We start from the raw sequence: 12,565 nt of genomic DNA on the forward strand, positions 1-12,565 counted from the left end.
TCATAGAATGTTGTGTGTTGCACAATATATGTGTACGCACCAATGCCCCATGGATCCAAGTGCCAGATGCACCGGACGATGCTGAGGATGATGAAGAAGATGAGGCTGGTGCTGCACACCCCACAGTTTCTGCAGCAGGAACTGCCCGAAGGAACCGAATCATAAACAATGTCTTCACCTGAACAGGTCACAATGTGACAGTTCTTTGTGAAATGATTGTGAAATATACACCTAAGCACAGTTTTTGCAATAAACCAACACAACACACATACCATGTGTTCATGTTTATCCTCTGCATAAGTACATCTCTCTGACAAGTGAAAGTCAAACATTTTGCGGTAAGTATTGTACAATTGTAATTTTGAGGTTGGGTATGTCTTTCGTGCTCAGAGATGCTTATTAGGGTGTCATTTGGGGTCAGATATGCTTTTTAGGGTGTCATTTGGGATACAATATGCTTATTAGAGTGACATTTGGGGTCAGATATGCTTTTTAGGGTATCATTTGGGGTCAGATATGTTTAATAGGGTATTATTTGGGGTCAGATATGCTATTTAGGGTGTCATTTGGGGTGAAATATTCTTATTAGGGTGTCATTTGGGGTCAGTTATGCTTTTTAGGGTGTCATTTGGGGTAAAATATGCGTTTCAGGGTGTCAATTGGGGTCAGAAATGCTTTTGAGGGTGTCATTTGGAGTCAGATATGTCTTTCAGGGAGCCATTTGGGCTCAGAAATGCTTATTAGGGTGTCATTTTGGGTCAGATATGCTTATTAGGGTGCCATTTGTGGTCTGAGATGATATTACATCTAATACTGTTTATCTGTGTAACAACTTACATGTAGCATGAAAAATCCGGCCGCTATAACGTTAACGCGATGTTTTTTTATAATCGCGATGGAAAATCTATCGCTACACACATTGAACAACACGAAATATCACCACTAAGCCAATTGGCATGCAGAATCTCACCGCAAAGTCAAAAAACGGGCCACAAACAGACAGAAAGTAATGTCTGCATGCTTCTTGCTTCATCGAGGAGTGCTGTGCACTTTCACTTTCTCTGTAGAGCACATTGCTGGTGATTGTGGAGAGTGTTGGAGGTGTTTGGTCTTGTGTGCTGCAGATTTTTGATTGAGATATTGTTGCTGTGTCCTGTGAACTGTCAATAGTGTCTCCATGAAGTGTTGTGTACTTGTTTTTACGTGTTTTTTGTGTCTTGTCCTCAATCTTGTCAGGTGTTTGTCTAAGAAGTAGTTTAAACATTTACTAGTTGTTGGGGCATAAATTGGGTTTTATTTTTTCTTAGGAGTGAGTTTAGGTGTTTGCTGGGAGATGGTAGGTGTGGGTAGGGAGGGCAGAATGTCAGAGGAGGCATTGGGTGGCTTCCTCTGGCTGGTCAAATTTTACCTTCCCTTGATGGTGGAGAGTGGGTTTCGTATCCTTTCTGGATATCCCGTCCATGTGCGGAAGGTCAGGTGGGAGCATGTGAGAGCACAGATGCTGCATTCCTTCGTTGTGGACAGGACTGTGCACCAATGGAAGCACCAATGGCAGGATTGCGTGGGCCGTGAGAGTGACCTGTTGGACCACATGGTAGTCATCATTGGCCTACAGTGTGATAAGTTCAACCTCATAAATGACATATGAACACTCATACGAAAAGCCAAAAATGCGGTGTGTGACACAATGGTGTATATGTGCACAAATCTTGCGGAGTGAGGCATTAGACATCATACCTTCACGCCTAACGTTGCCTCATCAGAAATGCAATGCTGCACCATATGTACAAGCATAGTGTGCAGGCTTGTGTTTCCCCCTGCGCTGGCGCAACACTTATCACTGTTGTCCCAACGTTGGCACCCTTTCACCATAGTGCATGCAGGGCAAAGTTTGTTCATGTACAGGAAGGGTGACTGTACAAAAACAAATCCAAGGCATTGTTTTTTGGACATGTGTGCTGCACAAAAGGAACAGTAATAATGCATTCCTCCTTGTTTTGCTCAGTTAGGTACGCTGCCCTTGTACATAGGCTTCATGTCACAATGGATGAGATAGGAACAATTGTTCTATTGAAATAGGACATCTCTAGAGTGTCATACACCACCAACAGTTGGGACACAGCCTTGTGCGATCTACAGCGATGCTTTTGTCCACGGAGCATGTATAACATCCTGTTGGGTGGAGAAAGGGGGCCTTGGGAGTGTGTCACATAAGTAGTATGTGCAAATTTGTCAGCATCATTGTCTTGTTGGCCTAACTCAGCATTCTCAGGTCTTGTGGGAATGACAGGCAAAATAGCCACAATCATGTAGGCAACATGGACTGCAACAGAACAGTCACAGAGCATTGTCAGTGATGGTGATGAATTGTATGATGATTATAACATGTATGATTTTACGTCTGATACCAACACACGCTTCTTTTCATGTCTCACAGCTGGCAGACAACTCATCATACAGGGGGATATCGACACCTTCAAGGACCCACACACCGCTGGTGAGTTCAGCCATTAAATATTGGCATTGTGAGATGTGATGAATGTCTGAGTGAAATCATTGACGTTGTAGTTTGCAGTATGGGTGTGCATCACAGGTACCTTGGCTCCAGTGTGATGATGTTATGTGGAAGTGTGAAGTGTGTACAAATCAGTAAGTGAAGATGGAGCAATGCATATGTCCTCCAAATGTAACTTTGCACATCCGCAGTCAGTGATAGCCATGCAAGTGACCTCTATGGGTTGTGTCACAACAGCACATGCATGTGGATTGCAGAGCATACAGATAGGAGAGGAGACATGTTAGTGGTGTTGCTAATGAGTATGACCAGACTTGGAATGCATGTACGTCCTTGACTGTGATGACTGTGCAAGTGTGCCTGATCATGCACAAGGAGATAGTGGTTTCCAGGCCATGTGTGGTCAGAGACAGGTCTGCACAATACTATTGTAGGTATGCTGCATACCAGCTTCACAGAAGTAGCAGGGCGTAGCTTTAAGCCATGGATAACAATGGCACATTTCCCATATGCCTAGAATAGATGGCCCTATGTATCTCATTGGCATGTTTTGCCACTGCAATGGTGTTGCCAAGCTGTTTCCTTGGGGTCATTCCCCTGGTAGACTCAGGGGCAAATGTACAAGCCCCTCTCGCCGAATTTGTGACAGTACTCTGCAAGCATTTACCCCGCATGCTTTTACTCTGCAGCTATTTCTGTGCAATATATTTAACAACGCTATTCGTTAACTCATTCCCCATTATAACACAATTACCATTATGACTCCAGGGGGCCGTTACTTTGGGGAATGCATTATAACACTTGGCGTTGTAAAGCCCTGCGTTGTAAATTGTCAGCGGCGTAAGAATTGCGGATCAAAGACATGCAGATTTATAAAATTTGAATAAACTCCGTTTCCCTCTCTCGCCAGCACCGCATCACCTATTGTGAAGTTGTGATGGAGAGAGGGCCTGCACCTCATGTACAAGTCAGTGTTCAGCCACCTAATGTGTCTCCATGTGTGATGCTTGATGCTGTGCAAATGTAAGTGTAAGTAGGGCTGTTCCAGGATTGATCATTTGCAGGAAGGGTAACCTTCCTACACATAAGCAAGCCTCCCCTGCACACAGACACCCTTGCATTCTTGTGCAAGGGTGCCTCTGTTGGCGCTCAGTTGATGAACTTCACGTCGTTGCTGGGGGACACGTGGGGATGCACCTGATTACTGTGCATATGATGTAGCACTGTGTTACAGAAGAGGATGAGCGAGGTGCTACACCAGGAGGGCTAATGCCTCCCTCCTCCAATTCCTTGTACATGTCACCCTCAGTCAGGGTATGTCACAGCACCATCATTTGACACGGACAGTCTCATTTGGTTGTGACACTACCTGTCACATGCCATGCACTGTCCTGTCAGTCTCCCCAGCATGCTGGTACTGCTCCTGGAGAATTTATGATGTTACTATGCCATCTATTACCCCGCAGTAGGTTACAACGTGGACCTTACATCATCCGCGTTGTTACCACGCATGGCTTTACATCGCAAGTCATTTCTACGACTTGCGCTAGATGGCGCCCTGGACTTAGGAATAGTATTAATTACTATTCCTACTCCAGTTAGCGCAACAGCAGGGAATATGTTGGATATAAAATCCAACACATTCCCTGGTGTTGCGCGCCATCTAGCGCAAGTCGTTGAAACGACTTGCGATGTAATGCCATGCGTGGTAACAACGCGGACGATGTAACGTCCGCGTTATCTACCCGCGTGCTATTACCAGCATTGTAAATGCTGTTTCCTCTCCTTGATTCAACATTTAATTGTCCAGGTCACTTTATAACTTCACAATGTTACGTTAGAGTGTAGGCTCCCATGTTTCACTGACCTTGTGTTGCTGAGTTAAATGGAGAACATTGACATAGTCATCATGACTCACATTTTGTCATTGCTCTTATTTGACAGACAACATGTCGCAAGAGGAGTTCCATGCCTTCCAGGTGATGAAGAAACGGTACGTCCATATCTGCAATTGGCACCGAGGTACCAAGAAGACCGGGCAGCTGGCAGTTGGAAGACTGTGCCCGAGGTAATGACCCATGGTATGCAGAGTGTCACACAGGCCATCCCTGCTCCCTCTGGTGACAGCCGTGGCTCACGGCGTGGACAGGCTGCAACACATCCCCCTTCAACACAACACACACAAGGGACAGTGCCACCTGCACCAACATATTAGGTGGTTCCTTTCATTGTGCTGTACCGGCACACAGTGATGGACAACAATGTTATGCTTGCTGAGATTCGACGTGATATGGCGGAGCATACCAGGCACCTGCAGGACCTAAAGGCAGCCCTGGGTCTTCCATATTGACTGGACATTTTGAGCCTCATCCCCATATTATCCCTTCCCCCAATGTTATTTATTGATCTTAGTTTGTGTTAGGTAAGTATTTTAAGTGTTAGGTAGTTTCGTTGTAGTGTAGGTATAGGTAGTGTTGGATTTTAAGCTAGTTTTAGATATTTATTCTTCTATAGTATTTGGGTATAAGTTTCCTCATCCTTTGGGTGGGGGGGTTGATGTCTTTGTTATATAAAAAAATTAAAATAAAAAAAATATATATTTGTGTAGGATAACTGTGTAGTTAGTTTATGTATAGCTTAGATGTCTTTGTCCAGTCTCATGATGTGCTTTAAGGGTGGGAGGGGGGTTTATGTCTTAGATATGTTGTTGCGTGTTTAGGAATAGTTATGGTAGATAGTTAAGGTTTGCATTCACTCCGTTCCAGTTAGTATAGATTAGGTTAATAGTATTAGTGATTAGTGTTAGTTTAGGGTAAATTATTTTATACTTTCATAATAAATGGTTACTACTTTAGAATTCTGGTTGCACTTATGTCAGGGGTGATTTGGTGGAGTGTTGCTTTTTACCTTGTATGCAACTTATTCTATCACAAGGCAATCATTTGAATGTGTAAGTGTGGTCATGACATGTTACTTAGCTGGATGGATAGTGTCAGAATACTTTAGTTATGAGGACAGGGAACTTGCATGGATAACATGGTGGCAAGTTGGAGTTACGGCCTAGTCTAGGGACACTCTTTTGTGAAGATTGAAATCTTAAGTGTGACTCACGGAGTTGGTCAGCACATTGTTGTCCATTTACAACACCATGTAGAAACATAGGCTTGAGCAGATATTGACATTGCAACTCTATCCATCATGAAGATGGATGTATGCGCAGGGTACCACAGATACTGTCCACCATCTGCATGTCACATGAGCGTGGCGCAGTCAATCTACCATGCCGAGACATCGGCACACTTTCTGTGTAGTGCAAGTGTGTCAGCATCATTTGAATTGGATGTTCCTGTGCATGGAGGTTCAACCTCCTGCCCATGCAGAATCTTGTCATTTTGCGATCAAATGTGCACGGCATATAGCAGAACAATGGGCCCGATTCACAAAAGTGATCAGAGACAAAATCCTAACTTTACGACTTTCGGTATTCACAAAAGGCATTTAGGAGTAGTAAAGTTAGGAATCCTAACTTTACTACTCCGAATTGCCTTTTGTGAATACTGAAAGTCGAAAAGTTAGGATTTTGTCTCTGATCACTTTTGTGAATCGGGTCCACAGTTCTGCTGCACATAGAAGGGGAAATGTAGCATTGCACCCTGTAGTGCCAGTGTCATAGCCACTTCTCCCATCTGCTACTTTTGGCATTGGCTTGAAATGGTGTCCCAGCATCTGACTATATGCAAATTGCAGTGCACTATACATCCCTAAACACATTGCCCTATCCACTCACAGTGGTCACAGCATGAGAGGCTTCCTTAATGATAAGGCATTGTTAGTCCACAGGAAGGGGCTGACTGAGGACTTGCACTTTGGGATAAGTCCCTATTGCCAACACCACTTCACTGAAGCAGACATTGTGGTTCCAATAGCGGCTGGTAGACATATGCCCTAACGATTCTTCATCTATGTGAATATGGTGTGCTCCATCTTGAAATGTGACATGCAATGTGCTCCATCACAACACATTTTGTACACTCCGTAGAGTGTGAGTAGATCTGCCAAGTGAGACTTTGTAGCAATGGTAAAGGGAGACACTACTTGTGGCATGCGACTGACTTGGACATATTTGTACACATGTCTATTTCCATCATGTTCGTAGGGCTAAGTTGGGATCTTGCTAGAATGTTGTATTTGAACAATGAGGGCACGGCTAGTTCACACATACCCGGTCATCTCACTGCCTATCTGAGACACAGTTAAACATGGACATTTCTCATATGTCCCTTGGTGTACATTTTGATGGATTCACTGGCCCAACATTGTGACAGAGTTCTATACTTTAATGGTCATAGACAACACCCACCTGTGTAACTTCAATATTTGTAATTTAATGCACATTGTCTCTGTTGGAGACTGGGCCAGGAATTGGCTCAAACAAGCCCCACATTCCAGAGATGGCCGGTGGGGTCCTGAGAGAGTACTTCAGGGGTGACATGTCCAGAGGAAGAGGTTGAGTTCAGTCAGCAGGCTGATTGCAGTGTCATTGGGAAAAGCACAAATCATGGCAGTCCATACTGAGGTCCAAGATAAGTGCCAAAGAGTGAATCTGGGGACAGTGGAAGCTGATGTTCCTGGACATGATGCTGAACACTGATCCAAGGCAAAACTGTCAATTTGGCAGAGATGGATGCTACCGCTTTCTTCTTTGACATAATGCAGATTCATCCACATCTTTGTCCTCGAGATGTGTCATGTGCCTCACATGTGCATGGTGGTAGATCAGCTGCAGCACTGTAAGGCACTGACACATCAGGGGATGGAGATATGGATGTAGAAGCAGCAGCAGCATTCATGTGTGCCAAACCTTGATGCAGCAATGCAGTGATGATCAGCTACAGGGCATGGAAGATTCCAGCTATGTCTTGTTAGTGTGCAGCTGTGGCAGCCATTTGTTCCGCTTGCATCCTCTCCATGTTCTCCATTATCATTCGCATGCAGGCCAACTCCTGGCTGACATTGATGGAGCCACTCTGACCGGATAGTTGTTCTTGTCTCTGAGTCATGACTCCAGCGTGTCAGCCATGGAATGCCGAGAGCATGGAGCAGACTGTGGGTTTCTGTGATGTTCTGTAGGTGGTCCCGAATGGGACTCAGAAACCCACGTATGGCATCGAGTTTGGCCCCCAGGCTGGCAAACCCCACCCGCACCAGTTCAGCCATCTCCTGATGGACCTCTACTCTACCTCTAGCGTTGAAATGCCAGAAGTGGGTCCTCAAGGTCCTGGGAGACAGCTGTGGTGGTAGATGCTTGCTGGTGGGTGGTTTGTGCAGAGGGTGGACTTTCCACAATGCAGCTGGATGGCCCTGCTTCCGTAGGTGGTGTGCTAAATGAGTCTAGCAGCTGTTGGATGGTGTTCTGGTTGATGGTGCCAAATTCCTCATCTTCATCAGTGAAGAGTGGGACAGGGTGCTGTACAGGAGGTGATGTTTCGCCCTCTGCAATGTAAAGGGGAGATGCCGTTAAATGTGTGTTTCAAGTATGGTCATGCATTGGATGAGTTTACAAGCAGACTGCATGGCAATGTCCATTCTGGCTGTTTAGGAGGAGATGCCTATTAGATTCCGAATAGTGATTATTTGTACAACATCACGGATGTGACGTTGTAGTTGTACATTATCATCTCACAGTTTACAGCTATGCCAAATGTAAATGGCCCATTTCTATATGCAAGCGGCACCAGTTGTGTCCGGGCACAGTAGTGGAAGTGATGCAGTCTGTACCACATTGTAGTCAATGTTGATTAGCTCACATTTATGTGTCTGTGCACTGCATTGTGACAGTCACCCCTGGAGCTTTGGGTTTACTGCCCCTATCCCTTTCAGCCAGTGAGCCTTTCACTTATGTGCATTTACACTGATGAGATGTTGCAAACTGGAATAAATATAGGTCTTGATCAGAGTTGGGACACTTGCGCATTGTTTGGCAGCAAATGTCTTCTTTACATCAGGGGTTGTATGTACACAAGGAAGTGTGAGAGTGTGACCTGCTCCTTTAAGGATGAACCCCACACTCAGCCGCTTCAGTAACCGTGCCCTGCACCAAGTTAAAATGTTTATGGTGCAGGCATGCAGTTCATCATGCACTGTCTCTTGCCTTGTCATTGTGGCTCACAGACAGTCAGCTTTGCTGGAGAGTGCACATGTGCATGGGTTTGGTGTGAGAATCGTTATGTGTGAGGAGGGACCCCTTTAGGCAGATTGGCAATGATGGGCTAATGGCTGTTTCTATGTGTGCTGCACAGTGCAGTACATATGTACATCCAGGTAGCTTTGGCTCTTGTGATTTCTCTTGTGTGCATGTCATCAGTCATGTTTTTTCTTGCATGCATTTCTTACTGCTCTCCTGTTGGCTTACCTGTTGTGAGCATGGTACCAGCGTAAGTTTCTATTGTTGTTGCAGGCTGAACAGACAGTGACAAAACCCATTCCCCTCAACTTTGGCCCCACGTTTGGTGTGAAAGTGGGCCTAGATTTGATGGATGTGGATTTCCATAGGTGTATTAGTGGTGCTCAGCACTATCACCCCCACCCCTCCCATCAGATACAAATGGCAGGCTGATGTGTGTTTGTGTATTTGCCACGCAGATGGTCACATGGATGATACATGCTGTCCTGGGTCAGATTATTGAATGCTGCGGTTTGCGTGTGGATGATAACAGAGATGACTGCATAATTGTTCACTGACACAGTAGACTTACCAAACAGGCAGGTTTACATGCAAATCATGGTGTAATGGGCAACTCACACCCGGACTGATGTGGAATGCTGTTTTCTGTATGGCACATGTGTACACTTGAGAGTGGAGGAGTGCATTTTGACCTAAGGGGTTATGGTACTATTTGGTGCTACTTTGCTATTCTTGCTTGTTTTCATACTTAGGTTGTCATACTTCTTTACAGCGACATTGTAGTTCTGTGAGTATGGCCCACAGACAAGCCATGTTGCACATATTTGGGTGACATATTACTGATATGCATAGTCCATGCACTGTAGTGTTGTAGGCATATCCCCCCTGCTCATAGTATGACATCACATTTGGACTCAAGTCTGCTGAATGTGTGCATTGTGGGATATGCACCTTTTAGACAGATGGCAACATGATCACTTTGTTGTGACAATGCATGTGTTCATGGTATGCAGACTCACTGGATGCGTGCTCACTTGGTGTACACAGGACTGCATCTCATGAACAAGCAAGGGGGCACATTGACTAAAGATGCGGTAGGATGCCAGAATGGCCCCCTTGCCTCATCATCACGCATATACAATTCATCTGCACAAGACCGCATATCTCTGATCCCAAAATGAGGATGCACTGTGAATGTGACAGATCATGTACATAAGTAAGCATGCCACCACCAATGTCAGCACAAATGCACTATTGTGCCCGTGTGACTGAGTTGTGTGCAAGATTGTGTATGTGCATTAAGGTTCCCCTTGATGCACATGCACATTCTTGCACATAACTCAGACACACAGGCACATGCAGATGCAAGGTGTTGAGGCACGGGGCCATTTTGACACCCTGTTGCATCTCCATTTAATGGGCCCCTTTACTATTTCATGTTGCCCTTATTTTTTGGTCTGATGTGAATCTTGGACTATATTTGGGTTACTTTTCTGTGCACATTTCCAAGTCTGTGTGCCCACCAATATGTGTCTTGCAATGTATTGGTTGAGTAGGGTGATATGTGTCTATGCCACCAGGGACAAGGGTATCCGGGACATGATCCACAGTCATGTGGGTGTGAACTGAGAGATGGGCCCAATGGCATGAGTGCCATTGGGCCCATCCACCCCCATTCCACCAGGCCATGGTTGTTACTCAACCTATTGCTAATGTGTCTGTCCTATTCAGCAGTATCCTGTCCCGGAACTCGAACCACCGTCTCCTTGCTGATGACAGCGGACACCTGTTCCTCCAATGCATCCATCTCCTCCTGTGGCGCTGGACTCCCACCTCCAGTCTGCAATGCTGCTTTGAGATTAGCTGCAAGTTTCGCCTTGGTCTTGCACTTAGCATCATGCCAGCGCTTCTTGCAGTCATCCACTGTCCTCCTCGCATCTCCGACAGCATTCACCTTGGCTGAGATGGACTGCCATTTTGCATTTTTTGTTGCCAATGACACTGTGGAGCTGACAAAAAGCTGTTGTTGTTTTCCTGTCACCTCCGCAATCAGGACCTGGTTTTCCTGCTGACCCAACCGGATCTTCCTCTCCCTCTTCTCCTTGCCCTTCCCCTGGGTCTCTGCTTGGTACTGCTGGGTGTTTGGAGGGTTGTTGTTTGCTTTGGTACTGGGTCCAGCTTCCTCCATGGGTGTTTTATAGTGTTTTTTCCAGCCTAACGTGAAAAAATGATTTCACGCTAATACGTGTGCAGTTTCTCGCCTCTAATGGGCCGATCGCCACTTTTTCCACGTTAGTGTCAGTATTTTTATCGCCGTGCAGCTGTTCTAAACGTGGGAAAGTTCACCTGGGAAGAAAAAATATTGCCATTTAGCGGCGTGTTGTACATACGCCGCTAACAAGGCAATAGTTTTCCGCTGTACACGGCGATAAATAAAAGTGCCACTAATTAGCGTTAGCGATACTTATAGCCAAATCTTGTACATATGCCCCTAAGTTTGTGGGTAAAGGAGAAAAGTGTCCTTCTAGCAGGTGAGTTTGAGCGAGAGTGATGGGTGAGTGAATATATGGGAAATGTCTGAAGTTGTTTTGTGTTGATTATGGAGGTCTGGACACCTGTCAAACTTATTAGAGACCACCTAAGTTGAGGGGGGTTTGATGAACATCCCCATTCCAGTGATTTAAAATGTGAATCACCAAAGAAGCCCAGCAAAGGCCACACTCAAGGCGTCCCATCCCAATTATCCTCGTGCAGGTGGTGGTATACGCAAACACTTCCATCAAATGACCCATCTCCTCTTTCTGAAATTGCTCAACTTTGCAAGACCAGCATTTAAAAAAGATCTGGAGATATATCCAATGGATACTCTTCTTGTATAATGAGCCCATGGAACAAGTGGTAGTCAATAATAAAAAGTCAGCCGCATTCACGCACAGTTGTGGGACGCGATAGGGGTGCCCGCTTTTGCCTCTCCTTTTTGCCCTACCCTAGAACCATTGGCAGCATGGATCTGGAGAGATCCAATTATACAAGGACTATGTTGGTCCCCAGATTGAGAGGATCGCATTTCACTTTATGTGGACGACAAATTACTTTATCTTGCCTCCCCTAGGAAGTCCTTGGTGGCTGTTTTAGATAGCCTGACGATATTCAGTAGATTTTTTGGGATTCTCCGTTAACTGGAGCAAGTCTGTTTGTACGTCCTCAAGGGGGACCCACCCACCCCGCTGGGAGACTGTCCTATACAAATCAACACAGCGGGCTTTAAATACTTAGGAATATTTATCTCCCTGGACCCCTCACTCCGATACGCCCGCAATCTCCTCACACCTTTGCACAAGCTCAGATGACACATAACCACCTGGAAGTCACTTCCCCTCTCACTATTAGGCAAAGCGACCCTCTTTAAAATGATGTCCTTGACCCGTTTCCTTTACGCCCTACAGAACTCCCTGGACCCTGTCCCGATGACATATTTTAGAGAAATCAAGGGTCTCCAGAGAGATCTACTATGGGACGGGCAACCGTGTATTGCCCTGAATAAGCTGATATTAAACTGGTACCACAGGGGCATTAGCCTCCCTGACATCAAAAAATACAATTGGGCGGCACAGTTAGCTGGTCGCCCCGACAACCCTGGCTATAACATGGATAGATGGCTCCTTCACGGGGGGAACTAGAACAGGGTGCTCTACTCCAAATCTGGGCGATATACTTTGACAGGCCTCACCAAACACTCAGTCCACATATGGCATGTTGCACACTAAATTCCTTGGATGGGGACATAAGCTGACTGTAGCGACTCCACTGTGTGATTCTGAGAAGCTAGGTAACCTTTGGAGGTCAAAGGGATTCGACAAGTGGGA

Source organism: Triturus cristatus, chromosome 8 (assembly GCF_964204655.1).
Source record: "Triturus cristatus chromosome 8, aTriCri1.1, whole genome shotgun sequence".
NCBI lineage: Eukaryota > Metazoa > Chordata > Amphibia > Caudata > Salamandridae > Triturus > Triturus cristatus.